General features: G+C 41.0%; 1 long non-coding RNA gene across 1 annotated transcript in view; it reads left to right on the top strand.

The window, feature by feature from the left end:
* The first annotated feature begins 20,083 nt into the window (after positions 1–20,083).
* Positions 20,084–21,745, top strand: part of LOC132821555 (uncharacterized) — a 48,122-nt gene continuing 46,460 nt past the window's right edge. The window contains exon 1 of the long non-coding RNA XR_009645330.1: positions 20,084–20,328. This is a non-coding gene — a long non-coding RNA (uncharacterized LOC132821555). The remainder of the gene's footprint in view (positions 20,329–21,745) is intronic.

Raw genomic sequence — 21,745 nt, 5'->3', positions numbered from 1 at the left:
TGCTAGAAACTGGGATTAGAATGGGTGGCTTGTCCTTATTAAAATAAAAATATCGTTCTGCCACAGCAGACACAATGGGTTGAATGACCTCTTGTCGTATCATAACTTTTCGGTGCTTGATGATGGAGGAGAAGTTCGAGAAACATAAAATCAGATAACAGTTTACATAAATATTTTTAAAAAGAAAAGTTAACCAAGTGAACACTGGGCTTTGAGAAAGTGAATAGGAGAACACGAGGACTGCAGATGCTGGAGAGTCAGAGTCAAAAGTGTAGCGCTGGAAAAGCACAGCAGGTCAGGCAGCATCCGAGGAGCAGGACAGTTGACATTTCAGGCATAAGCCCTTCATCAGGAATGTCCTAATGAAAGGGTTATGCCCAAAACATCAACTCTCCTGTCCTTGGATGTTGCCTGACCTATTGTGCTTTTCCAATGCCATACTTTTCGACCCTACAGGAAGTGAGACTAGGGATTCAACAGTGAACTATAAGGACATAAGAACATAAGAACTAGGAGCAGGTGTAAGCCATCTGGCCCTTTGAACTTGCTCCATCACTCAATAAGTTCATGGCTGATCTTTTCATGGGCTCAACTCCACTTACCCACTCTCTCACCGTATCCCTTAACTCCTTTATTGCTCAAAAAAAATCTATCATAGCTTCAACAACATTTACTAAAGCAGTGTCAACCACTTCACTGGGCATGGAACTCCATAGATTTATAAACCTCTGGGTGAAGAAGTTCCTTCTCAATTCAGTCCTAAATCTGCTCCCCTAACTTTGAGGCTATGCCCTCTTGTCCTTGTTTCACCTGCCAGTGGAAACATCCTCTCTACTTCTATCTTATCTATTCCCTTCATAACGTTATGTTTCGATTAGGTTCCCCCCTTCTTCTAAATTCTAGTGAATATAATCCCAATCTAATCAGTCTGTCCTCATAAGCCAACCCCCTCAACTCCAGAATTAATCTAGTGAACCTCCTCTGCATCCCCTCTCGGGCCAGTACATCCTTCCTCAGTGGCTCAGTGGTTAGCACTGGTGCCTCACATCATCAGAGTCCCAGGTTCGATTCCAGCCTTGGGCAACTTTCTGTGTGGAGTTTGTACATTCTCCCCGTGTCTGCATGGGTTTCCTCTGGGTGCTCCAGTTTCCTCCCACAGTCCAAAGGTGAGCAGGTCAGGTGAATTGGCCATACTAAATTGCCATAGTATTAGGTCATTAGTCAGAGGGAAATGGGACTGGGTGGGTTACTCTTTGGAGGGTCGGTGTGGACTTGTTGGACCGAAGGGTCTGTTTCCATACTGTAGGGAATCTAATCTAAGATGACCAAAACTGCACACAGTACTCCAGGTGTGGCCTCCCCAGCAGCCATACAGCTGTGACATAACCTCCCTGCTTTTCAAATCAGTCCCTTCAGCAATAAAGGACAAATTTCCATTTGCAATCCCAATTACTTGTTGCATCTGCAGACCAACCCGCTGTGATTCATGCACAGGAACACCCTGGTCCCTCTGCATAGCAGCATCCTGAAACTTATTACCATTCAAGTCATAATCCTTTTTACTGTTACTCCTACTAGGGAGTAGACAACAGTTACTCCTACTAATAAATGTGGGTAACTTCACATTTATTAACATTGTATTCCATCTGCCAAACCTATGCCTACTCCCTTAAAGTATCTACGTCCCTTTGTAATGTTTTACAGTCCTCAGTACACATTGCTCTGCTACTCATCTTAGTGTCATCTGCAAACCTTGATACCATACATGTGATCCCCAAATCATCTATATAGATTGTGAATAATTGTGGTCCCAGCACTGATCCCTGAAGCACACCACTAGTTACTGATTGTCAACCAGAACAGCGCTCATTTATCCCTACTCTTTGCTTCCTGTTAGTCAACAATCCACTATCCATGCTAATACTTTACCCATAATGCCATACATCTTCATCTTACGTAGCAGCCTCTCGTGCGACACCTTGTCGAAGACCTCTTGGAAATCTAGGTACACCACATCTACTGGATCCCCATTGTCCACCTTGCTCATAATGTCTTCATAGAATTCCAAAAGATTTGTTAAGGATGACCTGCCCTTCATGCACCCATGCTGCGTCTCCCAATGGTACAACTCTATCTTGATGCCGTGCTATTTCTTTCTTGATAATAGATTCAAGCATCTTCCGCACTACGGAGGTTAAGCTAACCGGTCTATAATTCCCCATTTTCTGTCTACCTCCCTTATTAAACACAGGCGTCACATTTGCTGTTTTCCAATCTACTGGAATTACCCCAGAGTCCAGTGAATTTTGGAAAATTACCACAAGTGCACTTGCTCTTCCTCCTGCCATCTCTCTTCGTACTCCAAGATGCATTTCATCAGGGCCAGGAGATTTATCTATCATTAGCTCCATTAGCTTGCCAACACTACCTCTAATTATGATTGATTCCAGGTCCCCACCTACCTTCGTCTCTGTCAATTTCTGGCATATTATCAGTATCACTGACTGTGGAGATGGATATAAAATACCTGTTCAGTATCTCGGCCATTTCATCATCTCCCATAACTAAATGCTCCTTCTCATCCTCTAAAGGACTAATGCTTACTTCAGCCACTCTTTTTCATTTTATATATTCATAGAAGTGTTTGCTATCTGTCTTTATATTCTGTACTTTTTTTTTCTCATATTCTATCTTGCTTTTCTTTATAGATTTTTTTGAGGCTTCCTGTTGACCTTTAAAGTTTTCCCAATCTTCTACTTATCCACTGATCTTGGCCACTTTGCATGCCTTCTCTTTCAATTTGATAGCCTCCCTTATTTTCTTAGACACCATAGCAGATTACTCCTTTTCTTACAGTCCATCCTTTTCACTGGAATATACTTTTGCTGAGCGCTTTGAAAGTCCTCCACTACTCGTCAACTGTCCCACCATAAAATCTTTGTTTCCAGTCTACTTTAGCCAAGTCTTCCCTCGTTCTATTGTAGTCTCCCTTATTTAAGCACAGGATCCTGGTACTGGATTTTATCTTCACCCTTTCCATCTATACTGTAAATTCAACCATACTGTGATCACTCCTTCCAAGAGGATCCCTAACTATGAGGTCATTAATTATTCCTGTCTCATTACACAGGACCAGATATAGAATAGATTGCTCCCTCTTCAGTTCCATTACATACTGTTCAAGAAAACTACCGCAGATACATTCAACAAACTCCTCCTCAAGGCTACCCTGACCAAGTTGGCTTGACCAATCAACATGTAGATTAAAATCCCCCATGATAATTGCCATACCATTTTTATTGGCATTAGTTATTTCCTTGTTTATTGCCTGACCCAATGTGATGTTATTATTTGGAGGCCTATCAGTGATTTTTCTTCTTAGAATTTCTAATTTCCAAACGGATTCAATCTTATTCTCCATAGAACTTATACCATCACTCACACCGCCCTGATGTTGTCCTTGAGTATCAGAGCTTCAGCACTCTCCTTACCTTCCTGTCTGTCCTGAATAGTCTGATACACTTGGATATTTAACTCTCAGTTGTGACCATCCTGTAGTCATGTCTCTGTAATGGTTACCACATCATATTCATTTGTGATGATTTGTGCTGTTAACTCATCGACTTTGTTACGAATGCTACAAGCATTCGGGTAAAGTGTCCTTACATTAGTTTTCTTATCCTCATGATTTCCAACATCTCTAATAATATCTCCTGAGTTATTCTTCCTTGTAATTTCTTTCTTAGTCTGTCTTGAACTCAAACCCTCTTGCACACAAGCTAACCTGCGACTCTCCTTTTTATTTATCATCATACTTCCTGTCGTTTTCCCTTTCCCTTCCCTATTTATCCTTTTCACTAGAACGCTGGTTTCAGATCGGTTCAGGTGGAGACCAACTCATCGGTACAGATCACCCTTGTTCCAAAACTTATGCCAATGCGCCATGAAATGGAACCCTTCTTTCCCACACCACACCCTTTGCCATGTGTTTACTTCCCTAATTTTCTTATCCCTAAGCCAATTTGCACATGGCTAGGGCAGTAATTTGGAGTTTATAACCCTTGAGGACCTGTTCCTTAATTTCATTGCGTGTGCTTGATATTCCCCAAACGAGTCCTCCTTCCTAGTCTTGCCTATGTTGTTTGTCCCAATGAGGACCACCAAAACTGGATCTTCCTCCTTACTCTCCAATATCTTTTTAAGCCAATCAGAAATGTCCTGCACCCTGGCACCGTTCAGGCTTGCAAAGGATACTATCTATCCCCCGAATTATAAAATTATTAAGTAACGACCACTTATCTTCTTGCTTCCTCCTCTTGAATGGTCTTCTGAAACATGGTGCTGTGGTCAGTGGTTCATCCTCCGCGCAGCCCTTTTCCTTAACCACACAGGAGGCAGCATCTCATACCTGTTGGATAATGTCAAGAGCTGAGGCTCCTCCATTCCTGAACTCATGAGCCCCCTATCTGCCTGACTTGTAATCACACCCTTCTGTCCCTGATCACTGACTGAATTTGAATTAGTTAATCTACCAGGTGTGACTGCCTTCTGAAACAAAGTGTCTAGGTAACAATCCCCCTCCCGGATGTGTCGCAGTGTTTGAAGCTCAGATTCCTGATCATCAATTCTGATCTGGAGTTCTTCCAGGAACCAATGCTTGCTGCACCACAGTTCACAATGGGAACAGCCAGCTCCCACATCACATAACTACAGCACACCATATATCATAGAATCCCTACAATGTGGACACAGAGTCTTCGGCCAACAAGTCCACAACAACCCTCCAAAGAGTAAACTACACAGTCCCATTCCCCTACTCTATACTTACCCTGACTAATGCACCTAACCTATACATCGCTGAACATTATGGGCAATTTAACATGGCTAATTCACCTAACCTGCACATCTTTGGTCTGTTGGAGGAAATCGGAGCACTTGAAGGAAACACATTCGGACGCGGGAAGAAGGTGCAAACTCCATGCGGACAGTCACCCAAGACTGGAATCGAACCCACGTCCCTGTGAAGCAGCAGTGTGAAGCAGCAGTGCTAACCATTAAGCCACCATGTCACCTGCCATCTCTGCTTGTTAATTACTTTATCAATTCATATAAATATATGAGTTAAATAATCTCTAATATTTCTCTGCTATGCTCTTTCTCAAATAATCAAATAATAGATTAATGAAAAAAGTTACAAGAAATTTTTTTACCGATCACACTATAAAAAAGAAATAGAAAAACGTTACCTTATCAACACACCACAGTCTTTTTCTTGGTTAGACGATAAGGGCAGGCGGGAGACACTACATGTGTAGTGTCTCGGATTCAGCCGCTGCCCAAACTTATCAGTTCACTCACCTTCCCAGAGTGCAGTTCAATCACTCCTACCCCTCCCGTCCCTGCTGCAAAATGGAGGCCCCTGACTCGCGTGTTAAGTCATTTTAGAGGGAAACTTACCTTCCCAGCAACCCCTGGTCCTCTTTCTCGCTGCTCCCACTGCTGCTGCAAAATGGAGGCCACTGACTCTTGTGGTAAGTCCTTCTTAGAGGAGATGCTGATTAAATAAATATGTATTCTTCATCATTCTTCACAGTAGAGGATTCAATACAGGATCCCAGAAATTGGTGTAAATCGGGATATAGAAGGGAAGAAGGAAACTAAGCAAATTATGATCATCATGAAAATGATACTGAGTAAATTGTTGGAGCTGCAGACTAACAAATCTTAGGTCTTGTTGGATTTTATCCTATGCTTTTAAAAACAGTGGTTAGCAGGGCAGTTGATGCATTAGTTTTAATTTTCCAGAATTCGCAAGATTTTATTCAAAAAAATTCATGATGTGGCCATCTCTGGTTGGGCCAATGTTTATGACCATGCCGAGTTGCTCTTGAGAGGGTGTGGTGAGTTCCTTCTTCCACCATTGCAGTCTATGGGCTGTATATGGATTCACAATGCTGTTGGGAATGAATTCCAAGATTTTGACTCAAATCCACTGAAGGAATGGTGGTTTATTTCCAAATCAAATCAATGGTTTGACTAGGAACTTTCTGATGGTTGTGTTGCCCGTGTCCATTGAGATGGAATTAATCATGGATATAGAAGGTAATGTTTAGGAAGTCTTGGTGAATTTCTGCTGCCCATCTTGTAGATGGGACACACTACTGTTGTTGACGTAGGTAATGGAGGGAATGGACGTTTGTGGATGTGGTGCCAATTAAGTGGGCTGTTTCATCCTGGATGGTGTCAAGCTTCTTGAGTGTTGTTGGAGCTGCAATTATCCAGGCACAGGTGGTATATTCTATCACATTCCTGACTAATTCTTTGTAGATGGGGTATAAGCTGTCAGGAATCAGGAAATGATTTACTTGCTGCAGGATTCCTAGCTTCTGATCTGCTCTTGTAGCCATTGTATTTTTATGGCTAGTCCTGTGCAGTTTTTTGACAATGATAAACCCCGTGATGTTGACAGTGAGGTTTCAGTGTTGCTAACCCCATTGAATATCAAGGGGCACTGGTTAGATTGTTTCTTATTGGAAACACCATTTGTGTGGCATGAATGTTACTGGCCACTGTCAGCTCAAGCCAGGATATTATCCAAGTCTTGCTGCATTTGGACATGGATTGTTTCAGTGTTTGTGGAACTGTGAATTGTGCTTAACATTGCACAATCATTGGGGAACATTCCCACTTCTGATCTATGATGGAGGGAAGTTATTGATGAAGCAGCTGAAGATGATTGGGCCTAGATCACTAAACTGAGGAACCCCTGCAGCAATGTTAAGCATCTGAAATGTCTGACTTACAACCACAACTATTTTCCGATGTGCCAGGTATTACTCCAATCGGTGGACAGTATCTCTCTGATTCCCACTGATTCCAAACTAAGGCTTTTTGATGTCACATTCAGTCCAACGCAGCCTTGATGTGAAGTCACTCTCGTCTCTGGAATCACTGGAATTCAGCTCTTATGCCATGTTTGAGCCAAGGCTGTAATAAGGTCAGGAACTGAGTGGCCCTGAAGGAACTCAAACTAGGTGTCATTGAGTGGATTATTACGAAGCAAGTGCTGCTTGCTAGCACTGTTGACAGCACCTTCATCATTTTACAGATGACTGAGAGTAGATTGATGGGGTGGTAATTGGATTTGACCTGCTTTTTGTGACATATCTGGACATGTTTCTGTATTGTCACGTAAATCCCAATTTGTAGATGTACTGGAATGTCTTGGTTAAGGGTGCAGCAAGTTCGAGAGCACAAAACTTCAGTACAATTGCTGGAAAGTCCTCACGGCCCAAAGTTTTTGCAGTATCCAATATCTCCAACTGTTTCTTGATTGTGTGAAATGAAAGGAATTAGGTGAAGACTGGCATCTATGCTGCTAAGGACTTCTGGAGGAGACCACCAGGCACATCTCATCCAGAAGTGCCAAATTGCCAAAAGTGCATCAGTCTCAGCTTCACCATCACTGAGTTGTTTAATTGTTCGCCACCAGACACAACTGGAGAGCTGCAGAGCTGAAATTTGATCTGTTGGCTGTGGAATTGTTTAGCTCTGTTTATCATTCGCTGCTTTTGCTGTTTGGCATGTAATGTTCAACATTGTAATCATATCTACTTCTAATACCTCTCCTGTCAACGTTCCAGGGGACTACCACCTTCTGTGTAAAAAAAAACACATCTCCATTTCACCTTAAAACTATGCTTGACTATTTGATATTTCCACTGTGGCAAAAATACCCTATCAAAATCATGCCTGTCATCATTTTATAAACGTCTATCAGGTTGCCTCATAAGCCTCCAAATCTCTCACAAAACAATCCGAGTTTGTTCAACCTTATATCTAATACACTCCAACCCATGCAACATCCTGGTAGATCTCCTTTCAACATCTCTAAAGCTTCCACATCCTTCCCATAGTGTGGCAACCAGAATTGCACATAATTCTCTAAATGTGGCCTTATAGTTCCAACATGTTTTGCCTTCTTTTATATTCAATAGCCCAACTGATGTAGGCATGTTTTCTTTGCTACCTTATCCACTTGTGTCGCCACTTTCAGGGAACTATAGACTTGCGCTCAAGATTCCTTTGTATGTCGATGCTCCTAAGGTCCTCTTCACTATTTATAATAATAAAATAGTGGTGGTGGAGTAGCAGAGTATAGCATAGGCTCCGTCTAGGAGCCCATTGCTTATCTATTCCTTTCGCCTTTATTATTTTCTTCTTTTGTATGTTTTCAATGAGTAAATATAGAATAGATAACTTCAAATTCAACTTATCTTCATTTTAAGAGTCTCAGCTGTGAGCTTCTCCTAGGTAGTGGTTTTTTTCCGGCCTTCCAAAGTGGCGGTTTTCTCGGCACGTTGGTCTTGGTGTGTGGAATGGTCTTGGCGTGCGGAATGGTCTCTGTTGGAGCGCTTATCCCGGTTTGTGATCCCGGCAGCAGTCCGGCTCAAATCTTAATCTTCGACACGTACTTCCGGCTCAGTGTTCCGTTGTCTCGGGGTTTTGTTTTACCCATGGGTAGCGGCCCAGCGTTTTTTTTAAAATGGCATTCTTGGTGGTGGTTTCTCTTCAGAGGCTTTTGACACAATGGATTGGCATGCCAGTGTTTCAGTTTTTATCCTGTTGTGTTGTTTTCGTTGTAAATTGGCTTTCTTTGTAACCAGGAGCCTTTAAATGGACTCTGATGAACTTTGTCTTATATTTACTTAATTTTGTATCCTATGTTTTTATCATGACTCCTGTCATTATAGGTGCCATGGTTGGGCAACTTAGAACACTTTCCATTATATATATATTCATTATAAAAATAAATATGACAATAAATTCTAAATTTACTGTATATTTTCCTCTTGAATTTGACTTCCCAAAACATGTCACCTCACACTTGTCTGGATTAAACTCCATCTTCCATTTCTCCACCCAACTTTCCAACTGATCTATATCCTGCTGTATCCTTTGACAACCTTCCTCACTGCTCACAACTCCGCCGATTGTTGTGTCATCCACAAACTTACTAATTAGACCACCACATTTTGACATATATACAAAAAACGAGGTTCCAGCACTGGTCCTTGCAGAACACCCCCGCTCACAGAATTCCAGTCAGAAAAACACCCCTTCACAACTACCCTCAGCCTTTGACAACCAAGTCAATTTTGTGTCCAATTTACCACTCATCGTGGATCACATGTGACTTTACCTTCTAGACCAGGTTATGATAAGAGATCTTGTCAAACAATTTGGCATGGATAGAAGATTGGTCAGATAGCTGGAAACAATGACTGTGATATTTTCAATTTGGCAATATGCAGTGAGGTTTTTTGCCATAGGAATTAGTGAGTCCTGTCCTGTTCACAATTTATAAAAATCACTTGGATTAAAGGACCAAATGTAAGGTTGCTATATTTGTTGATGGTGCAATTTCAGGTTGGAAGATAAGATATGAAGAGGCTATAAGGAGGTTTAAGGGATGTAAATAGGTTAAGTGTTATAGTAATTGGAGTAGAATGTGGGCAGGAAGAATAAGGAAGAAGCACATTATCTACATGGTGAGATTGCAGAGCTCTGAGATGTGGGTATCTGGGATAGTGGGATCTGGGTATCCTACTGCATGAAATGTTGATGGTTATAATGCAAGTATAGCAAGTAATTAAGAAAGCTAATAGAACATTACTATTTATTGTAAGGAGTATTGAATACAAAAGTGGGAAAGTTATGTTTCAACTGGGCAGTGCATTGGCGAGACTACATTTGGAGTATTTTGTACAATATTGGTCTCCTTATTGAAGAAAGGATTTAAATATTTTGGGAGCAGTTCAGACAATGTGTTCAAGACTAATATCTGGGATGGAAATCTTGTCTAATAAGGAAAGGTTGGATAACATAAGTTTCTATCCAGTTAAGTTTAGAAGAGTAAGACATGGCTTAATTAAAACATAAGACATCCTGACAGATCTTGAAAGATGCATATAGAAAGGATGATTCCTCTTATGAGAAATTATAGAGCTGAGGGTCATGGTTTAAAAGTACAGGATCTCCCATATATGCGAGTAAAGAGGAGATTCATTTTCTCACTGATGGTGATGAGTCTTTAGACCTCTCTCAAAATATAGGGGTTGCTCAGTCTTTGAACCTTTTAAAGGCAAAGGTGGATGGATTTTGATAAGGAAGGCCATAAAAGGTTATTGTGGGTGAGTAGGTATATAGAGGAATGAGATTAACTGCTATGTTTATTGAATACCAGAGCTGAAAATGTGTTGCTGGTTAAAGCACAGCAGGTCAGGCAGCATCCAAGGAATAGGACCAGGCCAGGCTTACTCCTGTTCTTAATTTGTACGTTTGTATATTCATACTTTTACAATATAGGGGATAGAAAGCCAAACTAAATCAGCCTGACTATCACTTTATTCATAACACGGTGAAATTAAAACATTCAAAGGCCCTCTAACTTACACCATTGTTCCTAACTAGACTTTACGAATAACAGATCTTAAACACCAAGTTTATAACTTAAACAAAAAAACACTATTATTAGTAATATAACTTTAGCAGAATAAAGATAAATAACAAGATGATAGAAGAGAACGGGTAGTGGTGGAGGGTTGTTTTTCAGACTGGAGGCCTGTGACCAGTGGAGTGCCACAAGGATCGCTACTGGGTCCACTGCTTTTCATCATTTATATGAATGAATGTGAACATAGGAGATATAGTTAGTAAGTTTGTAGACAACAGCAAAATTGAAGGTGTAGTAGACAGCCAAGGTTACTCTTACAATGGGATCTTGATCAGATGGGACAATGGGCTGAGGAGTGTCAGATGGAGTTTAATTTAGGTAAACTGCATTTTGGAAAGGCAAATCAGAGTAGGACTCATATACTTCCCCAGGTAAGGTCCTGGGGAGTGTTGCTGAACAAAGAGACCTTGGAGTGCAGGTTCAGAGCTCCTTGAAAGTAGAGTTGCAGTTAGATAGGATAGTGAAGAAGTTATTTGGTGTGTTTTCCTTTATTGGACAGAGAATTGAGTATAGGAGTTGAAAGGTCATGTTGAAGTTGTACAGGACATTGGTTAGGCCACTTTTGGAATATTGTGTGCAATTCTAGTCTCCCTCCTATTGGAAGGTTGTTGTGATGCTTGAAAGGGTTCAGAAAAGGTTTACAAGGATGTTGCCAGGGTTGGAGAATTTGAGCTATAGAGACCAGCTGAATAGGCTGGGGTTGCTTTTTCCTGGAGCATCGGAGGCTGAGGGGTGCCCTCATAGAGTTTTATAAAATCATGAGGGACATGGATAGGATAAATAGACAAGGTCTTTTCCCTTGGGTGTGGGAATCCAAAGCTAGAGGCATAGGTTTAGGATGAAAGGAGAAATATTTTAAAGGTACCTAAGAATCAACGTTTTCACACAGAGGGTGGTGTGTGTATGGGGAATGAACTGCCAGGTGAAGTGGTGGAGGCTGGTACAATTACAACATTTAAAAGGCATCTTGATGGATATATGAATAGGAAGAGTTTAGAAGCCAAGTGCTGGCAAATAGGACTAGATTAGATAATTAAGTTAGGGTATCTGATCAGCATAGACAAGTTGTTTCCGTGCGGTACATCTCTGTGACTCTATGACTCTATAACAAGTTTATCTAAGTAATATTTACAATCCATCTCAATCTTCTTTGATCATAATCCCCACTCACACACAGACAGATCCACTGACAGGCACAATTAGAGGATAAATTTAAAAGAAAACTGAAGAATTCCATTTTGCCAGTTCAATTAAACGATGAAGAATCCTAAGCCTTCAGGAAATCCTGGGACAATGGGTTATTCACGGTCACATCGAACTTTATATCTTGCAAGAATTCTGAACTCACTGGATCGTGCAAACAAATACAGCAGATCCCTAGGAATATTTACTTATTTCTTACAGACTAGCATTCTTTTTTTCAGAACATTCAATAGTTTGATAACTGGAGAGAAAACAACAGAGACCAAAACAGAGTCATCAGTCTAGAAACTTCCAAAATCACTCTGCCCCTGCAAAAAAAAACCCAGTCAGAACTGGTTTTCTCCCTTTGTCATAATAAACATCATGTGTGGTTGGTTGGTTTGCAATGGTTCTCCCTTCACTGACCAATTCAACATCCAACCAGCTGCCACTCCTGAACACAGCAATCAACTGTTCAACATATGATTGAGCAGTGGTGGGTTGCTGTTCAATTTGTTGACAATACTTTTTGATCAGTAATTAAGTTGCATTACTTTGCAGACCAGATCCCAACAGATAACATCTACCTTTGTTCTGTTTTCTTTTTTAAAAAGCACAGCTTTGAACAGCTGTTCAAAGTTCAAATCTTAATTTCAACTCAGTTTGAAACCAAAACAAACCACAAAATTCAATAAAAAATTGTGATGGTCTCAACAATATGTTTTGCTTATCATCTTAATTCTGTGCCTATTTCTGCTGATTCTTTTGTCATTGAATATTTTCTTCCTATTTACTGTGTTAAAGTTGCCCATGATTTTGTTAAATAGTTAGAAGGAAATTAGTTCAAATGTTGAACAGTTTAATCACAGTTATCTCCAGGTGGAACATAGTCTTCTTTTAACGGTTCAAACAAGCCTGTTTCATATAGAACATGAGTTGCTCCACACCAGTGTGTAGTTGTAAGAATGAACATAAATCAAAAATATAGTTCTAGTCTAATCTAGTTAGCTTTTTTCTCATACTTGCTGCATCAACAAAAAACATGCTCAAGAAACAAAATAACATTTTAGTAGAAAAGAAATGGTTCCTTCCTTGCTTGGGTTTTCAGATACCTCTACAAACAATGTCCTTAGAATGGATCTTTGCCTTGCACATAACAGCATCATAAAATGGATTATAGTCAGTAGACCGCTTCTTTTACATCCTTCTGATTTCATTGACTTCAAAATGGTTCATCCATCTGATATTCTAAGCTACTTGATGGTTAATTTAGGCTAAATTACCCATTGCATCAGAGTGGGAGTCTGTGAGAAGTCCCAACTTCAATGAAATGAGGATTCTGGGAGCATGGTGAGCAAGCAGGATGTTATACTTGTTATTGAAGAAAACAGGAAAAAAGCAGAAAAAAGAACCACGAGGCATAAATAAAATGAAGACAGCTAGATAAGGAAACTATAGTATAGAGTTTGGAGGTAATTGGAGAGAAATAAATGGCTTATTATGTAACAGGTCTTTGATTTGTATCATATTAATTATAAGACAAAGAATAAGGGCAAAGGATGGTGAATTAACTATGGATATCCAAAGTGATGAACACTACTCAAAAAGTATATAATATGGGAAAGAAGATCATCAGGTATTGATCATGCAAGAACTACTAGTGATCTTGGAAAAGGATAAAATTTTAATACTGGCATATTCTCAGAACAAACAGCAGTTCCATAATTTTACATTATAGATTGAATGGGCATTTTCAGTAATGGGGATGACATGAGGCATAGTTTTTCTTAGGGATAACATTAATATGATCAAATATTCAAGGAGGTGAAATGTAGCCTGCAAGCAAGAGAGATTGAAAAGACAATATGGACAGGGACATAATCTGGATGGTAAAGGATTCCAAAAAAGATGAGCTCAGAGCCTCTCCCTCCCAGGCTGCTGAATGTCTTACAGACACTGGGGTGATGATAAAACAAAATTAAGCAATGGATGATACTTCTCTGTCTGTCAAGACATTTCAAATTAGAATTTGAGGAGAGGTAATGGTGTACTGGTGGTATTATCGCTGGACTGTTAATCCAGAGACTCAGGTAACATTCTGGGAACGTTAAATTCAAACTCAATAAATATCTGGAATTAAGGGTTTAATAATGACCATGAATCCATTGTTGATTGTCGGGAAAACCCATCTGGTTCAAGAATGTCTTTTAGGGAGGGAAACATTCATCCTTACATGCGAATCCAGACTCACAGCAATGTAATTGACTCTCAAATGCTCTCTGGGCAATTACGGGGAGGTAATAAATGTTGACTTAGACAGTGACGTGTTCATATCATAAATGAGTTTTTTAAAAAGTGCTTCAAAAGTTTGGCTGCAGTCTTTCGAACAATTAGTAATTGAATCATCAAGTTAGAACAGGAATAGGAAAGATGATTTCCGTTCTTGTTAAGAAATAATCAGGCAACAAGCCAGACGGCATGTTTACTGGAGGGGCCACTGATAGTGGTTGAAGCTTCTTTTCAATTAAGTCATGTTTAGTAGTATTGCATTGGCTGGCATGTACAAGAAGGGATGTTAACTCAAACTGTTTGAAATTGATCAAGACAGTCAGGAACTTTTCCATGTGATGGTAGAATAATAGGAGTGACAGAATGTAGTCTTAAGTCTGACAAATGGATAATGCTGATGCAAATCTGTGCATCTATTTGTATAATGTCAATTATTTTAATGGCACAAGAGATTCCAAATAATAAAGGCAGCTGACGGAGTTGGGAAAAGTAACGAATAATTCTTGAAAAGTCTCCATTCTTAGTCATTTCTAATAACAAAGACAAATTTAATTCACAGAATGTTTTTTCCTGCAGACGTAAGATAATGACATTGTTTTAGCAGCTTCCTTTCTACTCGTTAGTCCTTTATCTTTAAATGTGAAACTGCAGATCAGATGATTCCTTTAAAATAACCCATTACCAACTTGCTAAAAAGAATTATTTCAAAATTGAGGGAAATCCCACTGAAAATTAACTAGACTACATAATTGTTATGTATAATTTTCTAAAAAATTCCAGGACAGCATCTTTCCTTAATTCTGACTTTGTTTTACCTACCCAAAATAATTTCCTTCTTGCCTTACAGGTAATTAATTATGATCATTTAAGCAGGTATGCCAACTATTAGACTGGTGCTTTACAATGTTTGGTTAAATCTTGCTGGAGCTATTGACAGATTATAATTCACCATTGTTTATAGCTGTAATACAATAAAATGCCATACATTGGTTGAGTCAAAGAAAAACTTGCCCTGCCACTCGATGAAATCATGATTGATCTTGTTCAGATCTCAACTCAACTTTCCACTTTGCCGACACATTCTCACCATCCCTTCCAGAACTAATGTAAGTTGGCTGTGAATGAAGCGTTGGGGATACAAGTCAGACAAGATCTAGAAACATTGGGCTACAGCAAAAGTTTCTGAAGGGGATTTGGGCAGGCAGAGGTCTGTCTGCCAGACAAAAAAGGTTCATTGTTGTGTAGCTTCAGGTTTAATACCTTTAGGGGACTTAAATCTAAAGAATACCTCCATTGATTTAGTTTAGAGAAAGGACAGTGGATAATCTTTAATGGAGCATTTTTTGAATGTTACATGACATGTGATGACTGTTTACTGCAGACCCTCATGCCTGGGTTTACACTGTCTGCTTTCAGCTTCTGTTGTGGCGATTGTTTGGATTTTTCGGTTTTTGGCCAATGGTGGCCAATTGGAGTGGCTTAGTGGCACAGTGATGATTACTGCTGTCTCATACTGCCTGGGACCCGGGTTTGATTCCTGCCTAGGGTGACTGTCTCTGTGGAGCTTGAACATTCCCCCTGTGTCTGTTTGGGTTTCCATTGGGTTTGCACTGGTTTCCTTCCCACAGTCCAAAGATGTGCAAGTTAGGCGGATTGGCCGTGCTAAATTGCCCATAGTGTGCAGGGATGTGCAGGCTAATTGGATTTGCAAAGCTAAATTGCCCAATGTGCAGGGACATACAGGCTAGTTGGATTGGCAATGCTAAATGTGGGATTACAAAGATAGGGTGGGATGCTCTTCGGTGGGTGAGAGTAGACTTGATCAGTTGAACAGCCTCTCTTTGGACTGTAGGGATTGTATGAATTAAAGAAGGAAAAGAGCAACCCAGCTCAGCTCTCCTATGTCAGAATATCCTCTTCTTGTAATACAGGGTAGTGCCTGGGGCCCTCATCCAATCTAAACCCTGATTGCCCTCCTGAAGAGCGTCCAGGAGAACCTTCAATATTGTGCTTTATGAACAAGCTGCAGTGACAAAGATCCCAGAGACAACTGCATGTATTTAACCATATTTGTATTTGTGAACCAGAACATCAGACCAACAATGTTCTGAACATTCTACATTGTTTTCTACTTTTCCTTCATGAATTAAGATGCATTGGCTACAAACGATTATTATTTTCCCCAAAGTGAATCTCTGCAGAGAGTAATCCATATTCTTTTCTTTATCTGGTGTCTGTGTTTTGGGTTATTTAGAGAGGTAAGTGTTTACATTTTCATATTCCAAACTAAGTGAGTTAACCAGTTTTTCAGAGTCATTGAATAGGCTATGTTTTTAACAATCTAATAATTTTGTGTTTATCAAAGAAGTCTGGTTAGTGCATCTTTTTTTGTCTTAGGTCTACTTTAGAGAAAGTGTGCAATTGACCATACCAGGAACTGGGTAAAATAATGAAATTTATATTGTGACCTGGTGTGTAGTGGGACTAGAAAAAGACACTGCACTCCTCCAAACTCAATCACAATAGGTGGTATCAAAAGAGGTGGGGCCATCTGGAATGCTGTGCATTCAGAAAATGTCAACTGATATCTTCATTCCATTTGACCGAATATTCTGGACACTGCACAGAGCCAGTTTATAGATTACTTTTGCAATGAAGCTCAGTGGGGCCATGGATTAGCTCCAGAAGCACACTTGGACAGTTATACTCAACTCCTTATAGAGTGGTGATTGATGAGCAAATAAGTCTTGACTCAGATTTGCCTCATTGTATTTTTGCATTTTAACTTTATGATATGGATGCTGCATGCGGTGTGGATGTAGACTGAAGACTTAGATTGCCCTGGAGTTTTCAAGAATTGAAACTGAATCTTCAAGAAACTGACATACACACAAAAGATTTTTTTAAGATGGTTCATTCGACATTTTTGCTTATTAGTGATTTTCATATTAAACATTGGAATAAAGGCTATCGACTTGTTGATTCTTTGATGCAAATCAAGTAACAGTCAATTCTGTCATGTCCAGGTGTGTATTGTGCAGGTGGAAATGGCAGGCAACCTATGGCAACGTTGGGAGAAAGAGGCCACATGATTAAACCTCCAAGAATATGTCCAGTGTTGACAACCCAACTGAAGACATTTTAATGAGCTGGCTCTGTCATAAAACAGGTTCCTCCTCCTACAGGAACTTGACCTTAGGAGTTCCCATTTTGGGATAGCAATCTTCTGCATTTTGGGATCCTTTATATATTGCTTTGTCACCTTGGGGAAGCCATCACATTTTTTAAAAAAATCAATAAAGAACTGCAGATGCTGGAAATCTGAAACAAAAACAGAAATTATTGGAGAAATTCAGCAGCATTTGTAGAGAGAGCAGAGTTAATATTTTGGGTCCAGTGACCCTTCTTCAGGTCTGAAGAAGGGTCACTAGACTTGAAATGTTTCTTATTTTCATTCACTCATGGGATAAAGGATAGTCAACATGGCTTTGTGGGTGGGAAATCATGTCTCACAAAGTTGATTGAGGTTTTTAAAGAAGTAACAAAGAAGACAAGGCATTCAACAAGGTTCCCCATGGGAGGCTGATTAGCAAGGTTAGATCTGATCAAGATCCTGTTGTAATCTGAGGTAACCCTCTTCACTGTCCACTACACCTCCAATTTTGGTGTCATCTGCAAACTTACTAACTGTACCTCTTATGCTCACATCCAAATCACTTATATAAATGACAAAAAGTAGAGGACCCAGCACCTCTACAGGGAGAACTAGCCATTTGGATACAGAACTGGCTCAAAGGTAGAAGACCTTGGTGGTGGAGACTGGAGGCCTGTGACCAGTGGAGTGCCACAAGGATCAGTGCTGGGTCCTCTACTTTTTGTCATTTATATAAGTGATTTGGATGCGAGCATAAGAGGTAGAGTTAGTAAGTTTGCAGATGTCACCAAAATTGGAGGTGTAGTGGACAGTGAAGAGGGTTATCTCAGATTACAACAGGATCTTGATCAGATGGGCCAATGGGCTGAGAAGTGGCAGAAGGAGTTGAATTCAGATAAATGCAAAGTGCTGCATTTTGGGAAAGCAAATTTTAGCAGGACTTATGCACTTAATGGTAAGGTCCTAGGGAGTGTTGCTGAACAAAGAGACCTTAGAATGCAGGTTCATAGCTCCATGAAAGTGGAGTCGCAGGTATATAGAATGGTGAAGAAGGCGTTTGTTATGCTTTCTTTTGTTGGTCAGAGTACTGAGTACCGGAGGAGGTCATGTTTCAGCTGTACAGGATATTGGTTAGGCCACTGTTGAAATATTGTGTGCAATTCTGGTCTCCTTCCTATCGGAAAGATTTTGTGAAACTTGAAAAGGTTCAGAAAAGATTTACAAGGAAGTTGCCAGGGTTGGAGGATTTGAGCTATAGGAAGAGGCTGAACAGGCTAGGGCTGTTTTCCCTGAAGCATCGGAGGGTGACCTTATAGAGATTTACAAAATTATGAGGGGCATGGATAGGGTAAATAGGCAAAGTTTTTTTCCTGGCGTCAGGGAGTCCAGAACTAGAGGGCATAGGTTTAGGGTGAGAGGGGAAAGATGTAAAAGAGACTTACGGGGCAACTCTTTCACACAGTAGTTGGTACGTGTATGGAATGAGTGGTAGTGGCTGGTACAATTGCAACATTTAAGAGGCATTTGGATGGGTATATGAATAGCGCTGAAAATGTGTTGCTGGAAAAGCACAGCAGGTCAGGCAGCATCCAAGGAACAGGAAATTCGACGTTTCGGGCATAAGCCCTTCATCAGGCTTATGCCGAAACGTCGAATTTCCTGTTTTTTGGATGCTACCTGACCTGCTGTGCTTTTCCAGCAACACATTTTCAGCTCTGATCTCCAGCATCTGCAGACCTCACTTTCTCCCTGGGTATATGAATAGGAAGGTATTGGTGGGATATGGGTCGGGTGCTGGCAGGTGGGACTAGATTGGTTTGGGATATCTGGTCGACATGGATGGGTTAGACTTAAGGGTCTGTTTCCATGCTGTACATCTCTATGACTCTGTGACTCTATGTGAGAATCACTGCCTGGCCAGCATTTATTGCCCATCGCTAATTGCCCTTAGGGAAGTATTTTCAGGATGCTGACCCAGCAGTACTGAAAGAACAGCAATGTATTTTCAAGTCAGGATGTTGAATGGCATAGAGAGGAATTTGCAGGTGGTGGTGTTCCCATATATCTACTGCATGTGTTCTTCCAGATGGAAGTAGCTGTGGGTTTTAAAGGTGCTGTGTAACTATCTTTGGTGAAATTCTGCAGTGCATCTTGTAGACAATACATAATGTTACTATTGAGGATCAATGACAGGGAGAATAGATGCTTGTGGATGTGGTGCCAATCAAGCCGGCTGCTTTGTCCTGAACACTGTCAGGCTTCTTGAGTGTTGTTGGAGCTGCACCCATCCAGGCAAGTGGGAAGTATTTCATCACATTCCTGACCTGTGCCATGGATAAGCTTTGGGAAGTCAGGAGGTGAATTACTTGCTACAATACTCCTAGGCTCTGACCTGCTCTTGTAGCCACTGTGTCTATGTGGCCAGTCCAGTTGAGTTTTTGGTCAATGGTAACCCTAGGGATTCTAAGAATTTGGCAATTAAATTATTGTATGAAAATGAAGCATCGATATACTTTGACATCATAACAGGAACACATCCTTAATTGTCAGGTCAGTCAGCCTCCTTCAGCGCTGTGACAATTCTGGAATTCCACACCTGTATGTGCTGCAGCTCCAAGACATGCCTTTACCTGAAAATCAAATTTAAAATTGCGAGAAATCCTGTTGTCTGGAACCGCCTGCGATGCGGCCTGTGCCTTCTCGGCTCACATCTAACTCAAGTTAGCAAATGCAACCTTTAAAACACAGCCAGATATTTCCTGCAGACTGCAAAGCCCGGCAGCAATTTGGAAGGAGGGGAATTTCCTGAGCGTTGTGAGGGAACGAAACGGCAAGCTGGACTATAGAGCTGGGTGCGTGGAGCCTGTCCCGACAGCGCCTCATCCTTCATGCATGCGTGGTGGGAGGAATTCGACGGAAATGATCCTTATCCTCATGTGGGTGAAGTTTCTGTGTCAGCAATCAGTATCCCCCCGCCCCCGGCAAACGGGGGATTCGCGGCTTTCAGTAAATCCGGGCAGTGAAAAAAAATACCTCTTTAAATGTCAGCTTTCAAATTCGAAACGACACTTTCAATCTGAGCGGTTGGAAAATCACAGTTTGAATCGAACTTCTGAGGAAACGAGGGCTATTCATGGAAAGCAGAATAGAGAGCAGAAAGGGAACAGTGCTGAGGGGGAAGTGTGAGGTCAGTGACTCTGTACCAACGCCCTTTCTCATCTTCAGTTTGTGTCTTCCTTGTGGCGTACAACAGATTTTAGTAATGAAACCTACTTCATATGTTGTACACCACAGTTATATATATGTAGATGTGTATGTTTAGATTTAGCAATAAGTCGCAGCATTCTCTTAGTTTCAGGTCTTCAAATTTTGCTGCTCTGGATTCTTCAAACGTAACAATGTTTTCAGATGGTATGTGGTTATGTTGTTAACAATGACAGCCGGGTTTTTTAAAGTTTCACTCTTGTGCCTGGTTGAGATTGCAGCCTATCATTTGCTCCTCCAACATAACCACTCCTAAGCAACACCCAAAACCCCAGCACAAAACTAAAGTGGCCGAAAGTGGAGTTCCCATCTAGTTGCGGCCGTGCGCACTTTATGCTGGGGTTCGTAAGCCCTCCCTCATTCTAAGGGGACCCTCTTTCACAATCATGCTCTTTCGTTCGCCAGCTGATCGTTCGCTCTGTTATTTTCGTGCGAGCTCTGCTGCTGTCGGTGGGTCGAGGAAGCCAGTAGATGGAGAATTCCAGTGGTTTTCTGAAAGTTTGGCCACTAGATGACAGCATCGCGCAAATGGGAAATCCATGGAAGAGTCACATTGGACTCCCAAAATTCTTGTCTGCCACTCTCTGCACAGATGCTGCTGAGTTTCTCCAGCAGTTTCTATTTTCTGAGGAAATCCTCCCCGCCCCAATATCCTGCTGCCTCTCTACTTGTTTGGGAAGAAGGTGCACCTTAATCTTCACACAGTGCTCTATCTCTCCGAAATTGCTGCATTTCCGTCTAGCATTCTTGCTTGGGAATTTACTTCTATTTACTTGCTTCCGGCCTGTTCATCATGAACAATGTGCATTGTGTTACGATCGAGCCCTCCAAGATCACCTGATGAAGGAGAGTTGCTCCGAAAGCTAAAGTGCTTCCAATTAAACCTGTTGGACTATAACCTGGTGTTGTGTGGTTTTTAACTTTTGCACACCCCAGTCCAACACCGGCATCTCCAAAAAATGTGCACTTCGAATAAGAAGTCCCGAACTCTTTTTTGTCCCCTGCAAAGACATCCCCTGATCTGTTCATTGTTTCCAATACTTCCTGTTTTAATTCATTAACAACAATGCCCTATCATCAGGAATGTAATAGGGACTGAATTGTCGGCGAGGAGCCGGGAATTTTCCAGATCCCACACTCCCATCTCCATCCTGGAAAGCTGACATGCTCTGTTTTCATGTTGGGGCTCTGATTGCTTGAGAACAGCAGGTCGACAGGCAACAGTGCGATCACAAACAGTTCCTTGTGGCATTGAGGCTGGGTTTTGCACCTCGATCAAATTAATAAGAGCATGCGTTGACCAAGTGTTTACAAAGCAAAACTTGGGTGAAACAGAGATG

Source organism: Hemiscyllium ocellatum, chromosome 13, assembly GCF_020745735.1.
Source record: "Hemiscyllium ocellatum isolate sHemOce1 chromosome 13, sHemOce1.pat.X.cur, whole genome shotgun sequence".
NCBI classification, from domain to species: Eukaryota; Metazoa; Chordata; class Chondrichthyes; order Orectolobiformes; family Hemiscylliidae; genus Hemiscyllium; species Hemiscyllium ocellatum.
Note: the sequence above shows the minus strand (reverse complement) of the source record. Positions and strands in the feature narration are given on the sequence as shown.